Source organism: Myxocyprinus asiaticus, chromosome 43 (assembly GCF_019703515.2).
Source record: "Myxocyprinus asiaticus isolate MX2 ecotype Aquarium Trade chromosome 43, UBuf_Myxa_2, whole genome shotgun sequence".
NCBI lineage: Eukaryota > Metazoa > Chordata > Actinopteri > Cypriniformes > Catostomidae > Myxocyprinus > Myxocyprinus asiaticus.
In genome coordinates, this window is record NC_059386.1 from 1,161,823 (window position 1) to 1,187,500 (window position 25,678).

At 40.7% G+C, this 25,678-nt stretch overlaps 1 pseudogene; it reads left to right on the forward strand.

Moving 5' to 3' along the window:
* The window catches only part of LOC127433381 (long-chain fatty acid transport protein 6-like), a 55,538-nt pseudogene that overhangs the window by 1,492 nt on the left and 28,368 nt on the right, over positions 1-25,678 (forward strand).

The following is a 25,678-nucleotide window of genomic DNA, read 5'->3' on the forward strand; positions in this document are numbered from 1 at the left end:
TTTACATACATAATCCTGTTACATGTATTTAGTTACTCCCCAAACCTGTTAACACACATATTGTTTATGTATTGTGTCTATACTTTTGAAACAGTGAGTATTTTAATGTTTACGGATTGACCCCATTGACTTCCATTGGATTCCTGATTTTTGCATCTTAACTTGAAATGAAACCGGAATATTCCTTAAAGGGGTTTCTTGCAAGCGCCTGCAGATGTGGTGTACAGAGATTCAGACATGCATTTTTAATACTGTTAAGAAATGTCCATTCATTTGGCTGTTTTGAGATGACTGTGCCTGATTTGCTGATTAAAGGGATTGTTCACTAAAAAATGGAGAATCTGTCATCATTTATTCACCATATAATATAAATAAATACATTTATATATTATATAAATAAATATACAGTCTGCATGTGCAGTGCGTGTCAATGAATAAGCAGTGCTTTTTTAACACACACTGCCTACAACATTTTGGTCACACAGCAAATAATCAACCTTAATCAAATCGAACAGCAAGTAACAATTCTCTCATCACTTTTCTTAAAATGGAATACATAGACAATAAATTACCAAATAAAGCCTTTATCAGCCAATTGAAAAAGAGTACTTCCACAGTCAATTCGGGATAATCTTCAAAGACACATTAATAATTAATCTTTCAGTTCAATCAGTATCAAATTTTAGTCTTAAACATTGCCCACCAACATCTTCTCAGTTTACTCAAATAATATATGACCTTGCACTTAACATAAATAAGTAATATTGGCATTATATTCATGTTGTTTAGCCAGAGGGGAACTGGCCCCCACAGTGAGCCTGGTTTTACCCAAGGTTATTTTTCTCCATTAACCAACATCTTATGAAGTTTTGTGTTCCTTGCCACAGTCACCTTTGGCTTGCTCACTGGGGCTCTGAAGGCAAATCATTTTAAGAAAGACATTACATTTACACATTTAGTGTCTTGCAGTGCAATGAATGGACACATTTTATCAGTTTGTGTGTTCCCTGGGAATTGAACCCATGGTCTTGGTATTGCTAGCACCATGCTCTTCCAGCTGAGCTACAGGAATCCACATTACAGCACAATTTTCTAAACTAGTTTGAAACGATGTGTACTGCAAAAAGTGCTTTACAAATAAAAATGACTTGACTCATAGCATGTGCAGGGCTCATGATACGCTGCTGTTTTCAGCTTTAAGAGCAGCACGCAATGTGTGAGTTCTAAACAAGTACTGCATCTCAGATGTAGAGGCTTGATAGTTCTGTTCGCTTATAACTTGCAATGAGATCATAAACAGGAGGAGCATTTCACCAAATTTTGAATGAAAGCCAAATTAAAAGTACTGTGAACTAGGATACACACAAACACACAAAAGTCTTTCTGGAGTGTTCCACCAAAATAAACGTCAAAGGGTAACTTTAAAGAAATATTCTGGGTTCAATACAAGTTAAGTTCAATGGACAGCATTTGTGGCATAATGTTGATTACCACAACAATTTATTTCGACTCGTCCCTCCTTTTCTTTAAAAAAAAAAGCACAAATCTGTGTTTCAGTGAGACACTTACAATGGAAGTCAATGGGAACAATTTGTAGTGTATCAGCTGCACATCCAATGCACGTGTTTTGCCAGTTTTGAGCAGCTGCAACGAATGACAAAAGGCTCTTATCTAATTGGTCAGTCAGTTTTAATTACAGCCAGAAGAAAATAATCGGACCGCTCTCAGTTAAAAAAAAAAAAAAACCTTCAGATTGTCGGTGTGTGATTTGTCTGTCCTATGCTGTTATTCAAAAAAATATGCCAGATGTCAGAAGTTGTAAGTGATAAATCGATAACACTTTACTTGTGGCCTGCAATATACAAATATTCATTAGTGATGCACAAATACAACTTTTTTTGCCTATATATATATATATATATATATATATATATATATATATATTTTTTTTTCTTTAAACTGCTGATACCAACAGTTTTAAGTTGTTTCAAATCACTTATAATTATTTACACAACTTCAAAAGAAATGTAAATAATAACTTTTATTCTCTCTGTCTGTATGTGCTTCATGTTTCAGAGTAACTACACTCAGTTATAAATGAATTACTGAAACAAAAAGCATATTAACCCACATTAACTGAATTCTGAATAACATTTTGTTAGGCTGACATTGAATTGGTCAGATTTCTTAATTTGTTGAATGCTCATTACTCACATGAACTGAATCCTGAATGATGAAGCTTGTCCTCCACTTTAGCTTTAACAAACGCAGCATTTTAACTGTAGGTCCATCTGGTGAAATACTAGCAGTGCAAAGCTTACAAATTACAATCCCCATTTTTTTCTGCCCCATTTTGATTGACAGGACTTAACTGGCCCTGACCATTGGCTGTTTATAAACAATAGCAGATAATTGCTTTTACTGGCCGATACATCGGTGCATCACTATTATTCATAGTACACATTGTAATGCATTATATCTTTCAGAAGTAATTGAAGTCACAGTTAATTTTGCTATAATTTCAATAAATTATAATGTTAATACGTTCATGGTAACATAATTATAGAGTCTAATGCATCATAACACACAAAATATGCACATTATAATACATGAGTTGTAATGCATGAAATTGGCTGCTTTATAACACCTTTTCTTGTCACATGACATGATTGCAGGTGTTAAGTCTCAGTACTGCTAAATCTGTGTATTGTTTTGACTAATATTGTTTAAACATACTAACGAAACTAAGATTTGTAATATTTATTATAAGCGGGGTTGGGGAGTAACTAAATACATGTAACAGGATTACGTATTTAAAATACAAAATATAAGTAACTGTATTCCACTACAGTTACAATTTAAATCATTTGTAATTAGAATACAGTTACATTCTAAATGTATTTTGATTACTGAAGAGATTACTTTGCATTTTATTGTCATTTGTTTCATTTAATATTTAGTCCTTTCAGATGGAAAACATTTATACATATAAATGATGCGATCCAAAGTGCATTTGAACAGCGGTGAAACACTTTCTTATGATGTGTTACATTCATACGAGCAGACAGAGAAGTAAGTTTGAAGTAAGTTTGGAGCAGAAGAAATACAAATAAACTTTGTGTAAATTGTCAGCTTTATGCTAAGCTAAAATGCTATTTCTAGCCATTTTACATGCACATGTTACCAGGCACGATCATATTTTTTATCAAGAAAATTCACGTTGGATCATAATTTCTTTTTTCTGGTAAGACCTTTGATATTAGGGCAAAATCGTATTCTTGATAATAATTTTTTTATTGTTTTCCTGTAAAAATATCTAAAAATCCTTAAAACAAGTTCAATTCCATTTATCTTGTTTTAGAAACAACACTGCATAAATATTTAGGTTTTTCAGAGGATGTATTTTTAACATGTGTATTTTGTCTTACTGTACTGGCAGAGTTTTTATAGTCAAAACAAGTGAAAAAATCTACCAGTGCTGAAGAAGTAATCCAAAGTATTTAGAATACGTTACTGAACTTGAGTAATCTAACGGAATACTGTTCGTTACAAATTACATTTTACAGCATGTATTCTGTAATCTGTAGTGGAATACATTTCAAAAGTAACCCTCCCAACCCTGACTATAAGACTGAACCTCAGAATCTAGAGGCAAATAAAAGCATAAATGCTTGATGCCTTGATCATGTCTCCTATTGTTCTTGTAGATCTGTTGGATACTCTTGAGGACATTCTTCCTAGTCTCCAGGAGGACAGTATCTCAGTGTGGTGTATGAAGCATGAGAGCTCTCATCCTGGAGTCCACACCCTGCTAGATAAGATTGAAGAAGCTTCACAGGAGCCGATCACAGCTGAGCGCAGGTCTGTCAGATGTCTCAAGACCCCCACACTGTACATCTTCACCTCAGGCACCACTGGTAAGTACAAGCTTTCTTTGCATCTGATTGGCTGTGATGTGTCAGTGGTTGTTTCTGAAACTGTCACCCAGTCCTCAACCGCTCGTCCACCCTCTGGCGGACGCCAGCTCGCTCCTTCCCCGGCAGATGGCAGCGAGTCCTCCAGATCCTGGTGGACGGAACCGCTCCTCTCCTTCTTCGGCGGATGGCAGCGACCCCTCCGTCCCCAGGCAGATGGCTGCGGCTGCTCCCTTGGCGGATGGCAATGGTGAGGACTCCACGACAGCGCATCCCTCCTCCCTCCTGGGCTTCGGCACCACTGTAACAGTTCAAGGATTGGCAAGGAAGAGGCAGGAACTGGCTGAACAGTAAACATAAAGTTTTAATATCAAACTTAACTTAAAACAAACATAAACAGACACACATGCAGCGTGGCCGCGTGCATCTCTCTCTCGATCTGGCCCCTCCGGCTCCCCTTTATCTCCCTCTCCCACTGATCAGCTGATTCAGCGCCGGCCGTGCTCCATCACGGCCTGGCCACGCCCTCCTCCTCATCACATTCCTCCCCCACCCGATTCAGGCCAGGGCACCACCGGTCTGACTAACTCCCCCCACCGACTAATCGGCTGAACAGTCAACGTAAAGTTTATTGGTATAAATTAACTTAAAACATAGAACATATAACATAAGATGAACTAACATGTAGCGTGGCCGCGTGCATCTCTCGCTCTCTCAAACTGACGCCTCCGTCTCCCCTTGATCTCGCTCTCCTGCTGATCAGCTAATTCAGTGCCGGCCATGCCCTCCTCTTCATCACAGCAACCCTCTGGGGAAACACCCGTTTTCAAAATAAAGAAACCTTGAACCGAGAAGAGTCTGCAAGCAAAAAGGGAAAGCGACAGAACCCGTAATAAAACATGAAACAACATTAGATTAGCTTTTCAGAGAACTCTGAGATATTAAAGGGGTCATGGCATACTCACATACAAACGTAATACAATACACGGTGATGTTGGGTGCTTCAGCCAGCTTCAACAGGCCAAAGCAGAGACGCAGGTCTTCACATCTCATATTTTCCTGTTTGTTTACACACAGGACCGAATGTGTTCTCTTTCTAACATTCGTTCGGTATCTCACTATGGGAATTCACCTCAGGCGTATCTGACACTGGAAGCAGTGACACCACATCTGTCAGCTGACAGACCAATCACAGCAGTGATAATGGAGCCCCACCTCCTTATATAAGACACCGCCACAGGTCTCCTCTTTATTCTAGTTCTCTTACCTGTGAAGATAATTGGAAGCTATCCTCAGCAGGACTTGCAAGGAGTGGTCGCTAAACAGTTCGTTAGATGAGCCTTTTAGGTACGTTGCAGAGTGCGACTTTTTTCTTTTGTGAATAAAATTCATTGTTGAAGTCAAGATACTTTTCTGCTGTGTCAATATTGTTTCTCTGGGTGTAAACCAGTGCGTTAAGTTGGGTTTACATATTTTTTCAGTAGAGTTAAAAGCGGTTATAGCTTCTACCCTTTCCTGAATGAGTTTTGGAAAGGAGGGTGTGGGTCACGGTATCCAATAATGGGGATCCCTGCCATCAGCGGAGAAAGGCCCCCCCACCTCATCCGCAGGAACAGCGCAGCTGGGGTGATTTAATGGACGAAGTTTCCACCGATCTGCCTCCCCTCTATGAATCTGCACCTTTGGCGGGGTACAGGAAAGAAGAGGAAGAGGATTACGGTTGCTGGCTGTTCCTGAGCCAGCTGCTGCCAGCACGCTGCACAAGTGTTTGTAGCTTGCTAGCCTGCTTAGCATTGCTTATTATAATTCTTATATGTTCATAATTTTATCCTCTGCAATTTTACCACGTGCTTTGGGTTTTTTCGCTTTTCTACTGTTTCAACTGCATGTATTTTACCGTGCACACCCGTTTTCTCTTTCTTTTTATTTTTTCCCCCGCCTGTCTACATCTTTCATCTCGACTGCGTGGATTTGTTTTCTCCACTGTGTTTTACATGGATTAATGCATCAATCTCAAACCACTGCTTATCAGGAACCCCATCAAACCACATCAATCTCAAACCCTCGCCGCTCAAGTACAACCATAACAACAACAACAAGCAATTGCGGTAAGTCATGGCATCGTCTCATGTTATTTCTTCCTGCATTGCATGCCACGTTTACTATAGCTTCTTCCATCAGCAGTGAGGGATTCACATGTGATAAATGTAAGGAATTAGTCAGGCTGACGGAGAAGGTTTATGAGTTAGGAACACGCATCCGAAAGCTAGTGGAGGTCAGTGAGAAAGAGAAGCCAGTAGATAGTGTTTCGGCTGGGGGTTGTACAGCGTGCAACACAAACTTTGGTTCTGGCTCTAGAGCCCCCGCAGCAGGGTGTTTGGGTGACGTCTCGGCGGCATACTCGCTCAGCAAAGTGACACCAATCTCCCGTTCCTGTTAGGGTTTCCAATCGATTCTCCTCACTCAGTGTTGAACCCACTGAGAATCTTGTTGAAAGAGCCTCAATAATTGATGATTCTATTGTAAGGAATGTAGAAATAGAGACTCCAGCCACCATTGTTAAATGCATTTCTGGGGCTCGAGCGTCTGACATCAGATCAAATGTACAAGTGCTGGCTAATTCTAAATGTACATTTTCTAAAATTGTTATTCATGTCGGCACTAACGATGTCCGGCTTCACCAGTCGGAGATCACTAAAGATAATGTTAAAGAGGTGTGTGAACTTGCAAAAATGATGTCAGACACTGTAATATGCACTGGCCCCCTCCCTGCTCGTCGTGGTGATGAAGTTTATAGTAGATTAGTGTCACTGAATGGCTGGATGTCTGAGTGGTGTCCAGAGAATTGCATAGGATTTATAGACAATTGGAAGAGTTTTTGGGGTAGACCTGACCTGCTAAAGAGAGACGAACTCCATCCATCCAGAGAAGGTGCCGCTCTCCTCTCTAGTAATTTGACTCATAGTCTTAATACTGATAGTATTTGACTAACTGGTGCCCAGGTCAGGAAGCAGACAAACTGATTAATACGAACATCTGCTAGCTGCCTTGAGACGTCACACAGGTCACATAAACTACAACACATAGACTGTATCACCTAGAGATCATATAGAGACTGTGTCTGTTCCCTGAACTACCAAACACAAAACTCTCACCAAATCATTTAGAATTTTTTTTAAGGTCAAATTTAAAAAAAATAAAATAAAAATGAAGATAAACATCAAAGGTAGGGCTTCTAAACATTAGATCTCTTTCAACCAAAGCACTAATTGTAAATGAAATTATTACAGATCATAGTTTGGATGTGCTCTGTTTGACTGAAACCTGACTTAAACTGTATGTATTAGTTTAAATGTATCTACTCCCCCAGGTTATTGTTATAAACATGAGCCTCGTCTGAAGGGTTGAGGAGGAGGTGTTGCTAAAATTTTACAGTGATATTTTTGGTGGTACTTAGACAACAGAATATAAGTTTAAGTCTTTTGAACTAATAATGCTTAATGTGACACCGTAAGATTTAAATAAAAAATTATTTATTCTTTTGCCCTTGCTACAGTATATAGATCACCCGGGCTGTACTCAGATTTCCTTGGTGAATTTGCAAATATTATATCAGATCTGTAGATGGAGCTTTAATTGTTGGTGACTTTAGTATTCACATAGATGACAAAAATTACACATTGGAATTAGCATTTATTTATATTCTCAACTCTCTTGGAGTCAGACAAAATGTGACAGGACCAACTCATCACCATAATCATACGCTAGATTTACTTCTGTCATATGGAGTTGATGTTGATACTATAGAAATTCTGCCACAGAGCGATGACATCTCAGATCATTACATCTTCTCTTGTTTGCTGCAGTCAGCTAATTTCACTCAGGTAGAACTATTCTTTCGACCACTAAAGATAGCTTCACCAATAATCTTCCAGAATTGTCTCATACTCAGTAAGCCAAATAGTCTAGAAGAACTTGATGTAATAACGGAAAATATAAATACAGTCTTCTCTAGCACTCTTAATAATGTCGCCCCCCTCCTATTAAAGAAAATGAAAGAAAAAAGCCCCACACCATGGTACAATGATCAAACTCATGCTCCCAAAACAGCAGCTTGGAAAATGGAGCGCAAGTGGAAGAATACAAAATTAGAGGTATTTCGCTGTGCATGGAAGGATAGTGTCTGTAGCTACAGACAGGCACCAAAAGCTGCCAGGTCAGCATATTATAGAAAGCTCATAGAAAATAACCACAACAATCCTAGGTGTTTATTCAGTACTGTGGCTAAATTGGGTTGGAATAAAGAATCGACTGAACCAGATATTCTGTTGCAGCACAATAGTAATGACTTCATGAATTTCTTTACTGATAAAATTGAAATAATCAGAAATTATTTTAAATTACTGGAATTATGCAATCAACTGTCACAGCACCTCAGAAAACAGTGTCTCATAATGTTCCTCACGAGATACTTCAATCCTTTGCTGTCATAGGTCATGAAGAGCTAACAAAACTTATCAAAAAATCTAAAGCCACAACATGTATGTTAGATCCAATACCAACTAAGCACTTAAAAGAGGTATTCCCTGTAATCTCAGAACCTTTTCTTAATATTATTAACTCGTCGCTATCCTTAGGACATGTCCCAAGAAACTTTAAAATGGCAGTTATCAAACCGCTTATTAAGAAGCCACAGCTTGATCCCGGAGAATTGGCTAATTACAGACTGATTTCAAATCTGCCATTTATGTCAAAAATACTAGAAAAGTTAGTGTCCTCCCAACTAGTTCATTTCTACAGAGAAATAGTATATATGAACAATTTCAGTCAGGATTTAGGCCCCATCACAGTACAGAGACTGCACTTATTAGAGTTACAAATGACTTGCGCTTATCATCTGATCATGGCTGCATTTCTCTTCTAGTGCTTTTAGATCTTCGTGCTGCCTTTCACACCATAGATCACGGCATTCTCTTGAATAGGCTGGAGAATTATGTTGGCATTAGTGGACTTGCATTAGCCCGGTTTAGGTCCTATTTATCAGACCACTACCACTTTGTATGTGTAAACAAGGAATTATCAAATCAAATGAAAGTTAAGTAGGGAGTGTCACAGGGATCAGTTCTAGGGCCTCTGCTTTTCTCCTTATATATGCTTCCCCTGGTAGATATTATCAGGATCATGGAATACGTTTCCACTGTTATGTCGATGATACCCAACTTTATATTTCTTCTAAACCCAACGAAAATTCACAATTCTCCAAATTAGCAGAGTGTATCAGTGAAATCAAAGATTGGACAGCCAGAAATTTCCTTCTACTCCATTCTGACAAAACAGAGGTACTAATTATTGGACCAAAAACATCTAAAAATAAGCCGCTAAAATATAATTTGACTCTTGATGGATTTACTGTTACGTCATCTACTACAGTGAAGAACTTGATATCAGTGTATCCTTTGAAAATCTAATTTCCAATGTTTGTAGAACAGCATTCTTCCACCTCAGAAATATTGCTAAGTTATGACACATGCTCTCTGTTGCTGATGCCGAAAAACGAATTAATTTGTTCATGATCTCAAGACTAGATTATTGTAATGCTGTTGGGCCTCATGTATTCAGATAGAAGACAAAGGCAGGCCTAACAGTCATAAAAACATTCCTCAAGCCCCCACCTTCTAAGTCGTAAATTTTACTGATAAAATCGTGCCAAAATCAAACAAAGGGAGTCCAAAACAGACTACAAATCCAGGAAGCCTTGCTCACTAAAGGATCGAGCTCTCAACTCCTATTGGATGAGGCACACAACAGAACGTCCCTCAAACATGACATCATCAGGAGTTCAAATAATTCTGAAATGCTTCCAGAGTGGCTTCCAGCGACTTAGTTCACCGAATACAGATGTAGCTTTTTGCTGCTCTCCGGTGCAACCTCGTGGCTTAAGGAAGTAATGTCCGACTTGAAACTGTAGCCATACAATCTCCATCTCGCTGGACGAGTTGAGATTACTCTGGGTTCAACCGAACACTCTAACGGATCCGAAGGAGACCGCCGAGCAATTCGCATCTTCATCCGTTGGCCTACAGAAGTGAAGAGATTAAAGATTTCTCTTCCATCTTCAATCAAGTCGACATTTCTGAGTTCTCCGCCAGCCCGCCGAGAATCAACAGCTGTACCGCCCGCCGACAGCGTGAGGAAACGGCCTCCCGTCATCACCCAAGCCTCAAGGAACCGGGTCAGAGTTAAAGGACGGAGGAAAACACATTCTACCTGTGTCCTCATGCAGTTCAAGTAAGAGGCAATGGTAGCTCAGTGGTTAAGGCTCTGGGTTATTGATCAGAAGGTCAGGGGTTCAAGCCCCAGCACTGCCAAGATTCCACTGTTGGGCCCTTGAGCAAGGCCCTTGACCCTATCTGCTCTAGGGGTGCTGTATCATGGTTGACCCTGCACTCTGACCCCAGCCTAGCTGGGATATGTGAAAAAAAGAAGAATTTCACTGTATATGTGTGATAAATAAAGAAAATTATAATTATTATTAATTAGGTTTACGTCTGGGCAGAGATAGAATATTATAGTGTGTTATTCTTGTGTTTCAAGGTTTTTGCTTGTACAGTTTACGGACCGCCATGTCCGTTCATTATTAATACTCAGGGTATTAATTATCACGAATTTGTTTTGCTGTATTGTGGTCCAACCAAATTGGATTGTTGTGCATTTTCGCCATCGCGGGTGAGACAGAAACTGAGTTCATCCATTAGAGTCAAATAACGCAGGACTTTTACGAGCCCCGCTCGTAAAACCGCGTCTCTGTGTGATGAACACAGCTGCTTTATCTCCAGCTATCGCGAAGTCACTTAATAATCTCTCTCTCTCTCTCTCTCTCTCTCTCTCTCTCTCTCTCTCTCTCTCTCTCTCTCACTAACCACACTGACACACACACACACACACACACACTGACACACACACACCTTATGTGTTATAGGATTATTTTTATTTCCATATCTAATCATATCACTGTTTAGTTTGTAATTGTAAGTCGGAAGTTTATTGACTGCATTGTACTAATTATTAATTGATATTACTGCATAAATAAACTTTTGTTTATATTACAAAGAGAAGTGTTTTGGTTTGTTTTGCATACGCCTGTGTCATGCTGACGGGAAGTCAGTGCTCGGATTCAAACCTTCATTCATTGTTTTTTTCCCCGAAAATCGATATTCTTCGGATGTCGATTTTCCTAAGAAAACAATCTAATATTGTTTTAATATTCAGTTATTAGTCCCTGATTCCAGGGTGGTGCCCCGTCAATGTTAATCCTTATTAATATTCTATTGATTTTTGATAATTGATAATTATCTTGGATGATTGAATTTGAATGATCAATAAGCTAGTATTAATTTTAATTAATGTTTCATCGATGTTAACAATTAACGATTACCTTTGATAACTGTTGATTTAAAGGATTTAAAAAAGCTAACATTGATTCTAATCAATGTTCTATTGATTTTAATAATTAATAACTATCTTTGATAATTATTAATTATTGCTAATAACCAAACTTGCTCCTAAACGTTAGCACACTACATTTACTGGAGTCCCATATGAGGTTTTAATGAGTTAGATCCAATTAATTAATTTAAATATTAATTAATAACTACAGAAATAATTATATTGATAGTAACACTGATCTAAACAACCAGTGCCCTACATAATGATTGGTGCCCCGTGTGAGGCATCCTACATGCCAGTTCTGTCACAGTGTGTATGCATAAGAATCCAAAGTAATAACTTGAATCATTACTTCAAAGTTTGGTTCTGTTTGACAATTTACTTCTCACAACTTGCCAAACATAAGCCAGTGTGGTGTGAAAGTGCTCTTAAGAGTGAATTAGGGGTTGGAAAATTTACTATAGTCTGCTTAAAATCTGCTGTTGTTATTATTTAACTCCTAACGCTTTCATCTAAATGTTACAGAGAGGTGCCAAGTCACTTCATTGACGTCCACCAAAGAGAGAACACAGTGAAATTTGCACATTACATAACAGTAGACCGTAAGCCACAGGTCGAAGCCTCTCAACTGTGCTTTCGTGTTAGCATTATATCAACTGTAAAACAACAAGCTGTCAGAGTCACTATCACAAGAATTTTTACGGCCCCAGTAAAATGAGTCACCAATCGCCCTGTGTGACTGGAGTTGAAGCTCCATAGAGGTTAGTCAACCCAACACTGCAAGATGTAGTTGCTGATGTCCTTCGTCTCTCCATAGAGGAGAGAGATAACCTTAACGGCTACAATATTAGTCGTTGTGATGAAGCATTGCAGGAACTAGTTGATTATGTCAACAACCCGGTCGGGAAGCCAATGCGCACAATCCTGGACCTAGTGGGCCAAATGTTCCTTCTTCATCACCGCAAAACCCAACTGCAAACCGCAGAGCACCAGGCCCAGCTCACCCAGCTGCAGAGCAGCTACCAAGTGGTGCAGAGGGAAAATCTCAGCCTGCACCAAGAAATTAGGTGCACCCAAGCTGAGAAAGTCCAGGCACAGGAAGATAATGCCTGGATGCAGGAGGAAAACGAAGCCCTGCGCAGGCAGCTTCAAGCTGCCCAGCTAAAAGTCAGATCAGGTAAGTGCAGCTGAAACACACAGCACAACATCTGACATAGAAGAGGGCCCCCTTTTTAGCGCTACGCGTAGAAATGTGCCCCTGAGAAACCCAGGAACACATGCTAGGAGCCGAGCTGCCCCTAGTGGTACAGTCTCTGACTTCGTCCTCCAAGACACCTTTCAAAATCCTCCAGCGGCCCGCTGGTTGGATGCAGGTGCCCCTCCTTACGGTTGCCCTCCTCAGTCAGTTTTCAGTCACGCCACCGTGCGTTTCAAACCGACTGATTCCACACCACGGAGGTGGGACAATTATTTTCAAGCCCAGAGTGGTGTAAGCGGCTCAAAGTTCCCATTAGCCAGGGAGCTGTACGCAACCCGGGATCCACCCCCACGTGTCGACTGGACTCCTTCCCCACCACGAAGGAAAGGAAGTCGTCCTCATCACTATAGCAATCCGAGTGACTATGATGTTTCGGATGACTCGGACGACCCTTGGTCATACCGACACCAACGCTTGCGCATCTGACAACTCGAGTCCCTCGCAGGGGACATAGAACGCTTTGACCCAAGTAATCGAGATTCAAACATCGACAATTATCTTAGGGAAATTGAGCACTGCCTGATTGACTTGCCTAATGCTTCGTCGTGTGAAAAACTGAAGCTGATATGGAAGACCACGGTAAGGAGTGTCCATGCGTTCATGGAAACGCTACCGACTGGTACACGAAACCGCTACTCAGCTCTGTGTAAAGCCCTACGCGAGGAGTATTCGCTGTATATCGACGAAGCCTCCGCTACCATAGCTGCTTTTGCCATCACCCAGAAGAGGCATGAGCCTCTGCGTGAGCATTATAGATGCCTGAGAACCACGTACTTCCAAGGAAGTAATGCACCAGGTCTGGAGGAGGAACGAGCTTTCAAGTCTCTTTTCCTTCACAACCTCCATGAGTGCGTGCGAAATGACGTCACAATGCACTGCAGAATGGGCAACCCCACCATGCAGGAAATCAGAAAGTACGCGCAACTGGCATGGGAGACACGCGTGCGCCCTGCCCGAGGGCATGAAGGCAACGCCAGAGCCCTGGGGATCCAAGCCTTGTATGGAGACCTAGCGTTTGAAGGCAATGAAACGCCTCGCGTTAAGGTGAATGCTAGAACAGGACCCCAGAGGCGCCGATCACCCCGCCAGCAGGGTAGGCAACAGAACCAGGGGGGTGGTGACCAGACACACCCCCAGGGTCACGGCAGGCCTAAACAACGAAACGTTCGCCGGCCGAAAAGAAATGCACGTTTCGAACGAAAACCCAAACAAGAAGGTGAGTGGGTAGGCAAGGTTTCAAATCCTCTCAGAGAACAAGATTTGAGAGAAGAAATGGAGGATATTAGGAGACGATTGATTGAGTTGGTAACTAAGCTTGATGTGCTCCGTTGTTCACCAGGTCCGTCGACCTCTTCAAAGGAACACGGCGCTGAAACCTCGTTAGTATGACTAGACGATGTACCCCCTCCCGTTAACGCCAAAGTTTACTTTGTAGGTCGGGAAAAGGGGAATAGTGTCCAAGTTGCTCCCCAAAACAGTCACTCCTAACATGCCACACCCTCCTTTCTGACCTTTTTGGGCGATCTGTACCGTAAGGGCAACGCCTGACATGGGTCATTCAGCTCCCACACACTACTCTACACCGGTTTCGAAATAGTCTAATGGGTTCAGACACCTTCGCAGAGGTGACTAGAGCAAAGCTCTCCCTTGGCAAACCGTTATAGACAGAGACCTGCAACGTAAGCATCACAAGCTACACGCAAGATAGGTCGTCTATCACAAAACGGGCCTGGATTGACCTTTCAAGGGATGATGCTAACAGACCCTGTTTACATATGTCCCATTGATACAGAACCACTGTTAGTTGGCCAGGACCTACTGAACCGATTGGCTCCGCTCATTGACTGCTGTCGTGGACACATGTGGGCTCAGGTTGACATACCGAGACCACTTGGTCCAGAAAACAGTTCGCCAGCTTCAGATGCACACGTCGCCATCGTCCAAAAATCCAGCAGAGATGATGACTCCAATAAGAACAATTACAGGGCCTGAATAAAACCCTTCAGGGTACTATAGTCACTGTAAATTTGCAATCCGTTCTTATCAATAACACTTTGCACCCTTTAGGGATTTTGTCAGAGAAAACAATTTATGCGTGTATCGTTAGAGATCTAATGCAGGACCTCCTCAGGGAAATTAGTTCCTCAGTCAACAGTCTTATATTACAAATAAAAATGACTTGACTTGATTATGACGATGATCGCCTTTTGGAGGATGATATTGAGGAGGATGAGAATCCTTCTCCCCGCTCATTCTCGGTCGGGCAGCGCAATGGACGCGTCCCCATCTCCTGTCCAGGGAGAGCTGGACCTGGTTGAAATGTGTAGACGGGCGGCAGTCCAACTCTCCATCGACTGGCCGTCACAGCAGGTGGGCCAGGGTGCAGAGAGAAACCTGTATGATAGTAAACGGCTGCCGTCTCGTGCTGCCCCGGTAATACAGTTAATCGTGCATCGCAGATATGCAACGTTTTTGGGACAAGCCGTTTTCTCACTGAGTGCCTATTAAAGGTTTTCTAGGCTGGATGTACATGGGAGGTCCAGCCCCTCTCCAGTTGAGGCATCGGTGGTAAATCATCTCCATCCCGATCATCGGGTGGCCTTTTCGTCCGCTCCCCCTTCATTGCCAGGACGGACGGAGAGATTATCAGCCTCCATTTATCAGAAGATCTTCCAATCTTCAGCCTTAGTCATAAGAGCTCTTAATGCCACCCCACCCCTCACAGTGTATCAGACCGAGCTGATGGAGGAGATGGGGTGGCAAATTGACGCTGGGGCACCAGACGCGACTTTGTGGGAGGAAATCTGCGTCATTGTGGATCTCAACATTTGCACGTTAAGAGGAGCCGTCCAGAGCTGCGGCCACAGCAGTCCTGCCGTCGTGGGCAAATGGGCTCTTTGGCTGGGTTTGTCTGAGAGAGAGAAGATGGATTTCCTGGATGCCCAGGTGGAACCGAAAGCCATTTTCGGGGCTACTGTTTCTACGATGCGGCAGCATTGCGATTCGAGGAAAAAAGATGGGGAGGTGTTTTAAATTTGCCTTCCCCGAAAATTCACTGCTTAAGCTCCGCAGACATAACGTTCTGATTTCCCAACCCATTTTAGAGATGGGCAATCTGGATTCAGGACCCAGACCATCCCCTTGATGGCATCAGTCATTGCATTGGGACTATTGTGAATGAGAGAGTTTCAGCACTGGATAGCAGCATAGCACTTGTGCGCTCGCCGTCACTTAAATCACAGGGTGACAGTGATGTCAGAGGGGATGCTTGCTCTTCAACACTGGAGAATCCCCGCTTTCCTTCAGAGGGAAATCCCTTTGGGGATGGTCTCTTTGAGGAAAGTGTTGACGACAGATGCATCACTCACAGGTTGGGGCACGGTGTGCGAAGGCAGAATAGTGAATGGAGTTTGGCCCTCAATACGCAATGCGCACATAAACTTTCTGGAGTTACTATCAGTGTTTATAGCATTTAATTACTTTGCACTGTTCCTTCAAAACCACCATGTCCTAGTCAGATCGGACAACATGACAACAGTGGCATACATAAACAGACAAGGGGGCACGCGTTCACAGCAGTTTCACAGCTTGGCACAAAAGCTGGTTGTGTGGAGCAGTGTACACTTTCTCATTGCGGGCGACGCACGTTCTGGGAGTGATGAATATGGGGTGGATCTCCTGTCCAGGGGGAATCCTCTGTACGGAAAGTGGAAGCTTCACCCTCAGGTGGTGAGTCAGCTGTGGGAGAGATACGGGCAAGCTGCCATTGATCTCTTCGCATCACACGAAAACGCTCATTGCCCTCTGTTCTTCTCTCTGGTGAGAGATGGTGCTCCTATGGGTGTGGATGCTCTAGCACATCCGTGGCCATACGCGCTACTTTACGCTTTTCCTCCACTGAGTTTAATCATTCTAACTCTGAGAAGAGTAAGAGAATATAGACACTCAGTCATACTGATCGGCCCGTACTGGCAGATGTTTTGTGTTTTCTTCAGGAAATTTTGGATAAAGGCAGGGCTTTTTCTACTGTCGAGGTTTTTCTCGCTGCAATATCAGCCTGTCATGTGGGAATTGTCTCGAGTACAATAGGTCAACACCAGCTTGTTTGCAGGTTTATGAGGGGCGCTCAACGTTTAAATAGGATGTCAAAACCGCTAGTTCCATCATGAGATCTGTCCGTGGTTCTTCAGCCTCCCTTTGAGCCAGTTGAAAGTATGGAATTGAAGCTCCTTTCACTAAAGGCAGCTTTGTTACTGGCTCTGATGACCGCAAGAGAGTTAGTGAACTCCATGCTTTGTCAATACATCACTCTTGTTTGCGCTTTGTGGTGGATTTGTTGAGAGTGTCTCTTAAAATGAATCCAGTCTTTTGCCTAAGGTGAGCAACTTGTAAGGTGAGCAACCGTAAGCCGGTGGACTTGCTGGCTTTTCACCCGCTGCCGTTTTCCTTGTTGGAGGATGAGCGGCTTAATTGTCTGTGTCCAGTTCGTACTCTGTTTGTACATGGAGAGAACTAAGGCATTGAGGAAGAGTAATCAGCTTTTTGTTTCTTGGGCTGATTCTCGTAAATCAGCACCAGTCTCATTGGGTAGTGGAAGCTATTATATTAAGTTATAACAATCTGGGGTTGCGACCTCCATAGGCATGGCTACCTCGTGGGCGCTGTTTAAAGGCATTTTAGTCCAGGACATTTGTGCGGCTGCAAATTGGGCGTCACCTCACACTTTTGTCTGGTTTTACAGACTGAATGTTACAAAGCCGTCATTGGCTCATTCAGTCCTTAGTGTGGGTAGTCAATCTGCCAATGTGTTAAAAAAAAAATAATAAAAAAATTATATATATATATATATATATACACACACACACACACACACACACACACACACACAAATAAACAATAACAAAGTGAAGCATCCATTCTTTGCAAATTGATTAGGTGGGTGTACATTGGACACTACAAGTCGGTTGATGGTCTGCTTCAGACAGCATATCTGCAATACGGGAGTTGGCTATATCCCATAGTGAGATACCGAACGAATGTTAGAAGGAGAACTTTAGGTTACTCATGTAACCCCTGTTCTCTGATAACAGGAGTGAGATGTCTCACCACACTTCCCTCCTTGCAGTTGCATGCAGAAGAGATATGCGGAGAATGAAATAGAGACCTGTGGCGCATCTTATATAGGGAGGTGGGGCTCCCTTATCACTGCTATGGGTATCACTGGTCTGTCAGCTGACAGATGTGGTGACATTGCTTCCAGTGTTGGATACGCCTGAGGCAAATTCCCATAGTGAGATATCTCACTCCTGTTATCAGAGAACCAGGCTTACATAAATAACCTAAAGTTTCTACCAGTCATTGGCAGCAGCAGAATGAGACACATTGCCGGTAATGCATCAAAAAGATCAAAGATGTTTACATGATTACAAAAGACCAACAATTATAAATAGCACAGATGGGTGCAAAAACAGTCCAAAAAACAGCACAAATCAATATAGCAAACAGCAAAATGAAAAAGAATGGGGTTGTCCTTTTTAGAGTTATAACTTGGCATTGCGTATTTAAAAGCAGCATACAATATTTGGCCATTTTGAGATGATCTGCATTGGCAGATAACTGCCTGATTGGAAGTGTCATTCAGCCTTATGTCAGTCTACCGAAAATCTACCGACAGTCTTGTCAGTGAATAATGTGCATTTTCTGTTTTCAAAGATTTATAGGTAATTGATTAAATATTGCATAAAAATAAGTGTTCATGTAAATTCAGCAATTGAATATGTTTTATTTGCTGTTAAATTGTATTCTATTGAAAAAACCCATATCGGTCGACCACTAGCCTTATGATTGAAGTATTTTCACTGTGAAATACGACAGTCATTTATAGGAGATTTATAATTTATATATTATTTATATTATTATATTTTTATAAATTAAATTAAATAAGCTACTAACATTTAATCCCAACACTTATATTTGTGACCTAAATTTAGTTCGGTAATGTCTAAAAAGAGTTTTTAGTTTTTTTATACACAAAGTTGTTAATTATAAATTCAAGTGCAGACTGTCTTGGTTTTATTGAACATTTTTACATGGGTTGTTCAAAACTCCATAAAATAAAGGAAGAAAAACCTGTCATAATACAGATAAACTACCATATTTTGTATATATATGTTACGCCTGCATCAGACTCTCCCCCTCATTTCACACTCCGATCTCAATCACCAGACTGCAGTGTTTTGTTACCTCTCTATTCGTGTTGTGGGTTATTCTCCATTTGCATTATCCTGCCTTTTCAGTCTCCTGCTTTAAAGATCATCAGTTACCAGTTACTGCAACAGCTCTTCTCTGTTTTGTTTATCCTGTGGTTGAATAAAGATCACTGCTTATTGGATTCAATCTCACCTCTGTGTCTGTGCTTCCATAACAATATAATGTTTAAAGGGTCTATTATTGATTTATTAATAAGATTGCTCTGACTCATATACATCATCATAGGTGTCATGAATGGGTGGGGCGGGTGGGACATGTCGCCACCACTTTTTGAAATAGCATGTGTAAAAGACATCTAATACAGAGGAAAAAATTTCCAGTTCTTGATCAGAAGTTTCCATTTTGTTTGCGTGAGTTATGAGTGATGCTCTGATTCAGAAGCAGCTCATACCTGTATATAATTACTTACAACTGTATATTTCACTTTGTTTGAGTTATGTCTGTGAAATATTTTAGACTTTTGGGCTGACATCATTTCTGACCACACAGTTGACACACATTTACCCCTTTTATACTTTCACAGAGAGAAGCTTTTAATATATTGATCATTACTTTTTTTGTAAATTTTAACAATATAAACACACAACTGGGGCTACTGACTCAACACTTTAATAGTATACCTTAAACATACACATTATACTATAAACCTACAACAGTTTCATCTATATCTCAAAGAGTTTATATCGGCTTATTGTGGTTGACATCCATATGACTGTTACTGTATATGCCAGTATTAAGAGAACACGAGTTATTTTTTTTTTTTTTTTTTACATATCTGTATATGTAAAATACTGAATACTAACAGACTCATGGGGTCTATGATGGTGACAGATCTGGTTTGTGAAATGTGTTGCTAGCTTTTGCACTGTAAGCAACACTAAATGTTTTTATACCATGTTTTATTTAAATACCGTAGAAACCGTTTAATGCACAGGTAGTCCCATTCAGTGCCACACACACCCGCATCACATGACTGAAGCACTGAATAGCTGCTTTTCCACTATCGGGCCAGTGGAAGCCAGAGCTATCAACTGGCCAGCAGGGGCCAACAGCCTCGAGCCGCAAGACCAAAATTTATCTGCTTTACCACCATCAGGCCAGTAGCCCGCGGCATTGCCCTAAAACTCGCCCTTAATACGCCGCCCTGGTGCCAACGTCACACACCTCGCCCATTTCATAATAAAAATAGAAACTTAAGATAAGGTATCATGTTATCTAATTATTTAGAATATTGAGTTTATATCGCATGTAAACATTAGCTAGCTAGCAAGATAAAGTAGTGACAACAACTCACCGACTTACTGAGTGGTCTCTCCACTAACAGCGGGGCGATGTCCCTGCACACCATCTATCACTGAACCATGGAAAGTCATTTCTTTGGGCACTGCTTTGTCCATTGTGCATTTTATCAAATTTGTACTGTGCCCGCGTTTTTTACATTTATTTTTCATCCGAGCCAAGTTCGGCGAAACTCCGCCTTTGACATTGAACCCACCTCGATCCCCGGTTTGCCTTGTTTGGCCCCCAGGGTAACCGGCAGGCTAAAGGTCATTAGCCATTGGCCTCGAGAAGGCCCAGAAGAGGCTCGATGAAGCCCCGGAAGTGAAAGTGGGAATGCAACTGTCCCTGGGACGCACTAGCATGCCCTCATTTGGCCCGATAGTGGAAACACAGCTAATGAAGACTGTTTTATAAAACAGCCTTTTTGCTGTTTAGTAATCGTTCAAGGCCAAATAACAATTTCATTCTTAATTCAGTCAATCATGCAGCCTTAATGAATACCACCAATGTCTTAGAGGTCAAAGTCTACAGGTCTTAAAGCGTTTTGTATGGTTTTCCTCTTGTCATGTAAGTGCCACTTTCACTATTGCCATGTCTGTAACAGAGAGATGTCACATCTGTAATGCAGGTTTTTTTTTTTTTTTTTTTTTTCACATCAATGTGAAAATGACAAAGTATAGAAATTAAGCATTACATATTTTTATGAATTCTAATCCTAATACATTATGTGGTTATATATGGTTTGAGTATTTACAGTGTGTGGTCTCCAAAAAAAACTCATGTCCATTTTTCCAATTATTCGTTCAGCTTTTTATGAAATTCATTCAAATAAATGTTATATGTTTACGCAACTTTTAACTCTGTGTCTGATTAATAATGGGCAGAACTCTAGATCTAATGACCCGTAGATAAAGTTAACTTATTTTTATCCTTCCAGTTGAAATTTGCTCTGCAAAAATTAAGGAAAGCTGTAGCTAATCAATGCTGGCAAGTGACCATGGTATAAGCGGGATAATCCATGGCTAGATGTGCGTTAAATAATTGTAATGCACAATGTGGAGGCAAATAAACCACCTGATTCAAAGTGCATTCAATCGCAAATATCCCTTACATCAGGTGGTGGCAGGTGATATTATTAATATATTTGCCTTTGAGTTTTTAGATGAAGGTGCTATATCCAGTATTTTTGGTGTTGATCACACAGGCTTGGATATCATTAACTTGCTATTTACATGCGTTTATCTGAAAAAAGTTGCTAGTTCAGATAATAAATGAATTGTGAGATCTGACTCAGACTTGAGCTCCAGACTCTAGTAATTGTAGTAAAGTCAGCATTTAGTCTTTAGTTCAATCAGGGTGAAGCCACAAAGTCCTTAAAAGTCTGACTGAATGAATATCTCTGGTGTGTTGAAGTGACTAACAAACTTAAAAGCAGCAAAAGTTGTTCATGAGGTCTCATTTGTCATGCTCTGCTTATCAAAACATGTTTTGATTGTGTTGCTGTCAGCAGCATGATCTTTCACATTGTCCTGGTGTGTTGACTGTGGGGTGTATGGATGTTCTTGCAGGGTTACCCAAGGCTGCAGTCATCACTCATCTACAGTCCCTGAAGGCAGCAGGAGGGTTCTGGGTGTACGGTGGCACAGGAAATTATGTCATCTACACGCCACTTCCTCTGTATCACAGCGCTGCCTCACTTGTAGGCATCGGAGGGACCATTGAACTGGGTATTTCTCATGTGTAAATATGGCTATTTAAGACATCCATTCCATTTTTATTTAATCCAAAAGCTTTAAATACTAAAGGTGCAATGCTATTCAGTGCTTGTTGCACCCGTATAAAAAAGATTGCAGGAGGTTAGTGAAAACCACACACAAAAGTGGTGCAACAGTTTAGTGAATTTTCCGCTAAGTGTATGATTGATGGAAGTGAAGAATTGGATCATATAGAATGTTTTCCTTTCGATTAGGGCTGTCAGTTTAACACAGTAATTCAGTGTGATTAATTCTGAAGAAAATAACGCAATTGTTCTTGCCCCCTGACCCATATGCAAATTCTGTAATAAGGACTTTTCCTACCACCAGGGCAATTCAGGCGGGAAGTACCAACTACATGTATTTGCGAGTCAGCATTCTAGACAACTTGTAGACGTGTTCTTGCGTTAAAACAGCTAGATGGAGCGCAAATTAATAGAACAGAACGCAGGGGTCTCAAAACGTCTTAAAAACGTGGTGCAACGGCCAAAGACACCTGTCTGATACATGTGTCCATAGTTCAACACTTAAACAAATAGCACAACAGAATACAAGAACACATCCTTTGTGAACAGCTCTTAAGTTTACCTCAGACAGATTGTCAAACTGTGACAGGCTTTCTGTTCAGTGATATGGAAGTAAAACAAACTATATATTCACTTTTGTCAGAATGCTTTGTCATAACAATAATGTGTCTTTAAATTATCTTCATTTGGGGGCTTTTCACAGTGAATTTCAATTGTGTGCAATTATTATAATTAAGTTGATTATTAATCAGCATATGATGAAATTAATCTGATTACATTTTTTTAATTGATTAACAGCCCTAGTTTTGATCCGTGTAAGTGATTACCAACTGTTACCAAAGGCAATCGTCCAAACACAGAGTGCAGTCACTAGAGGCTGTTGATTAGTCTGTGGACTGTTTTGTACTCAAAGACCTTTGATAAATGACGAAGTTCATGAGACCTTGTTTGGTCATTCAATAGAAATGAATTCAGTGTTTTATTGCAGATGATGTTTTTAGTACAAAAGCGTTTATTTCTGCTGAACTCTTTCTATTCAACAAACCTGATTTCATTTGTTGCCCTTTCAACAGCATCTTACAGAATTAGCATTTCAATTCAGTGTGTGATTGATTGTGTAAAACAGCATGATCAGGTATATCATACAGAATGTTTTATGTTTGAACTGTGTAGCATGTTTTGTTGAGTATCTGTCTGTATGCTTTGCTGGTTTAGGAGCCACCTGTGTCCTGAAGAAGAAGTTCTCTGCCTCTCAGTTCTGGAATGACTAGGAAACACAACATCACTATATTTCAGTATATAGGAGAGCTGTGTCGATATCTCTGCAATCAGCCTGAGGTACCTGCCCGCTTCACTTCTATACAATTTACATGTTTCACTAGAGATGTACAGTATGTGGCCATTCTCAGGAAACGTGTGTGCCAGGAAGTTTTTATTATTTTATTATTTTTCATTATTTTCTTTGAATTTTCCCACCTCAGAACCAAAGTACCTGGGCTGTAACTAGCATAGACATTGAGGGACACATCCCTAATATTCAGACTTGTGCTAAAGATACATGGGCTGATTCTTGAACTATTATCCTCAATTCTACATACATGCTTACAGCCCTGCAAAGTAAAGTACCAAAATTATTTTTCATTACTTGTAGTTGACCGATATATCGCTGAGGCAGTTAAATCGGCCGATATTCTGCCTTTTTTTCTGACTAAATTTACCCGTTTGCCCGATTTGTTTCTTGAGGGCACTGAGAATCACCTGCTAGCATGTGAAGTGACTGAGACATGTAAACGAGCAGTCATAGTTTGTTTTGTGCCATCGTGTTACTACAATAACAGACCGGTGTGCAACACAGTCTCATTTAAACGGTCCGCATATCAGAGCCGCAGCAGACGCGTTTGAGCTCATAATGTTAAAGTGCCCACCTGTTTCATTCTCCCTCTCTCTCAACAGTTCCCTGTAACTTTTAACTGTCTTTTCTAATGATAAAAAGGCAATATACACCATCTGCAAATATGCTCATATCTCTTTAAAGCAAGCTCACACAACTTCAGCAGATCCAGCATCCTGTGGAGCACTCATTTATTCACCTCTAAAGCACGTATTCTAACAGTCTCTCCTCAACAGTTCCCCATCACTTTCCTAATGATAAAAAGGTAAATATCAATAAAACTGATATCATATTCCATCTGCTAATATGCACATCTTATTTAAACGGATGTCATTCACGAACCTCATGAAAATCCAGTGTTTTCTTCTCGTCAAGCGCTCATCTAATATCTTCCTCTGAAGCGTGTATTCTATCAGCCAGAATCAAAACCATCTGAAACTTCAGGATCAGGATCAGAAGTTCCTCTGATTCACAAATCATGATGGTCAGTCTGTGACAATCCAAGTAGGCGATCCAGGCTGTTTAAACTGTCAGGAGATTCTTGTGAGCGCAACTGTAAGGTAAAAGCGCTTCGCGTGTGCTATGCGTAAATGTCTTATTCACTATCACTGTATGTACAATTGATTTGATTCTGAATTTTTTGAGTAAATGCGATTGTTAATGCGCACATGCCATCCATGGTTGCTGGACTACTGTGTGTACTGTTATTTCCTTCTTCCTAATATATTAAAAATGTCTTCATGGGCAAATTAATTATTAAAATTTGATGACTAAACAGAAATCTGAAGAAACTGCTGTCGATCATTTAAAATATAATCTTATTTTTTTAGATTCTTTGTAAAAAAAAGTTTTGTGTGAAATTGAGTAAATATAGTGCTAAATAAGAGTTTAAATTTTTTTTTATTAGCAATTTTATGTTTGTTATTTACTATATTAAATCGTGTGGTGTATCGGCCTATCGGCCACCCTGCTCTCTGGATATCGGCATCAATCATTAAAAAACCCATATCGGTCGACCACTATTCATTACTAACATGGTCTAACACGGTCTAGTAAGTTTGGAGTTGATATAATATGAATAGATAACTAAAAGACATTCTGATCGTATCACTAAGTTTTGCTGTGCCATGAAGGACATCACACATTATACTTGAAAAAAAAAAAAAAAAAAGACTATTATTGTATGAGATCAAAAGTTTTAGTTTGTGTTGTTTAAAGGCCAAATATTATTTAAAGTCATACTAATAAGACAAACATTGTGTCCTGTTAACTCCACATTAGTGACTTCAGTAAGCTTCTGGCCTCATTACTGGAACAATCAAGCCAGAAGTGCGGGATCATCAGGGTGCACAAACTCACTGTGGAGCGAGTCTCGAGTCACGCAGACAAACTCTTCAGCACTGCACATCTCTCAAATGATTGCACACAAATGATGTTTGAAAATGAAGGTTGTTGGACTGTGTGTGGTTGCATTGTGTTTTCATGGCAGACTGAACGAAAGCTCTTGTGTGAATGTTTGTCATTCATGGTTGATCAGTGTCTCCCGCGCTCTGTCAAAGGTCTCTTTGTTTCTGTCCTCTAATGCTGCCTGGACAGTCTCACCATATTCACCAGTGTGCTCACAACACACACACACACACACACACACACATACACACTCACACAAACACACTTACACACACACAAACACACACTCACACTCATACAAACACACACACACACTCACGCAAACATACACACACACTCACACAACACACACACACACTCACACAATCACACACACAAACACACTTAAACACACACACAAACACATACTCACACAAACACAAACTCACACA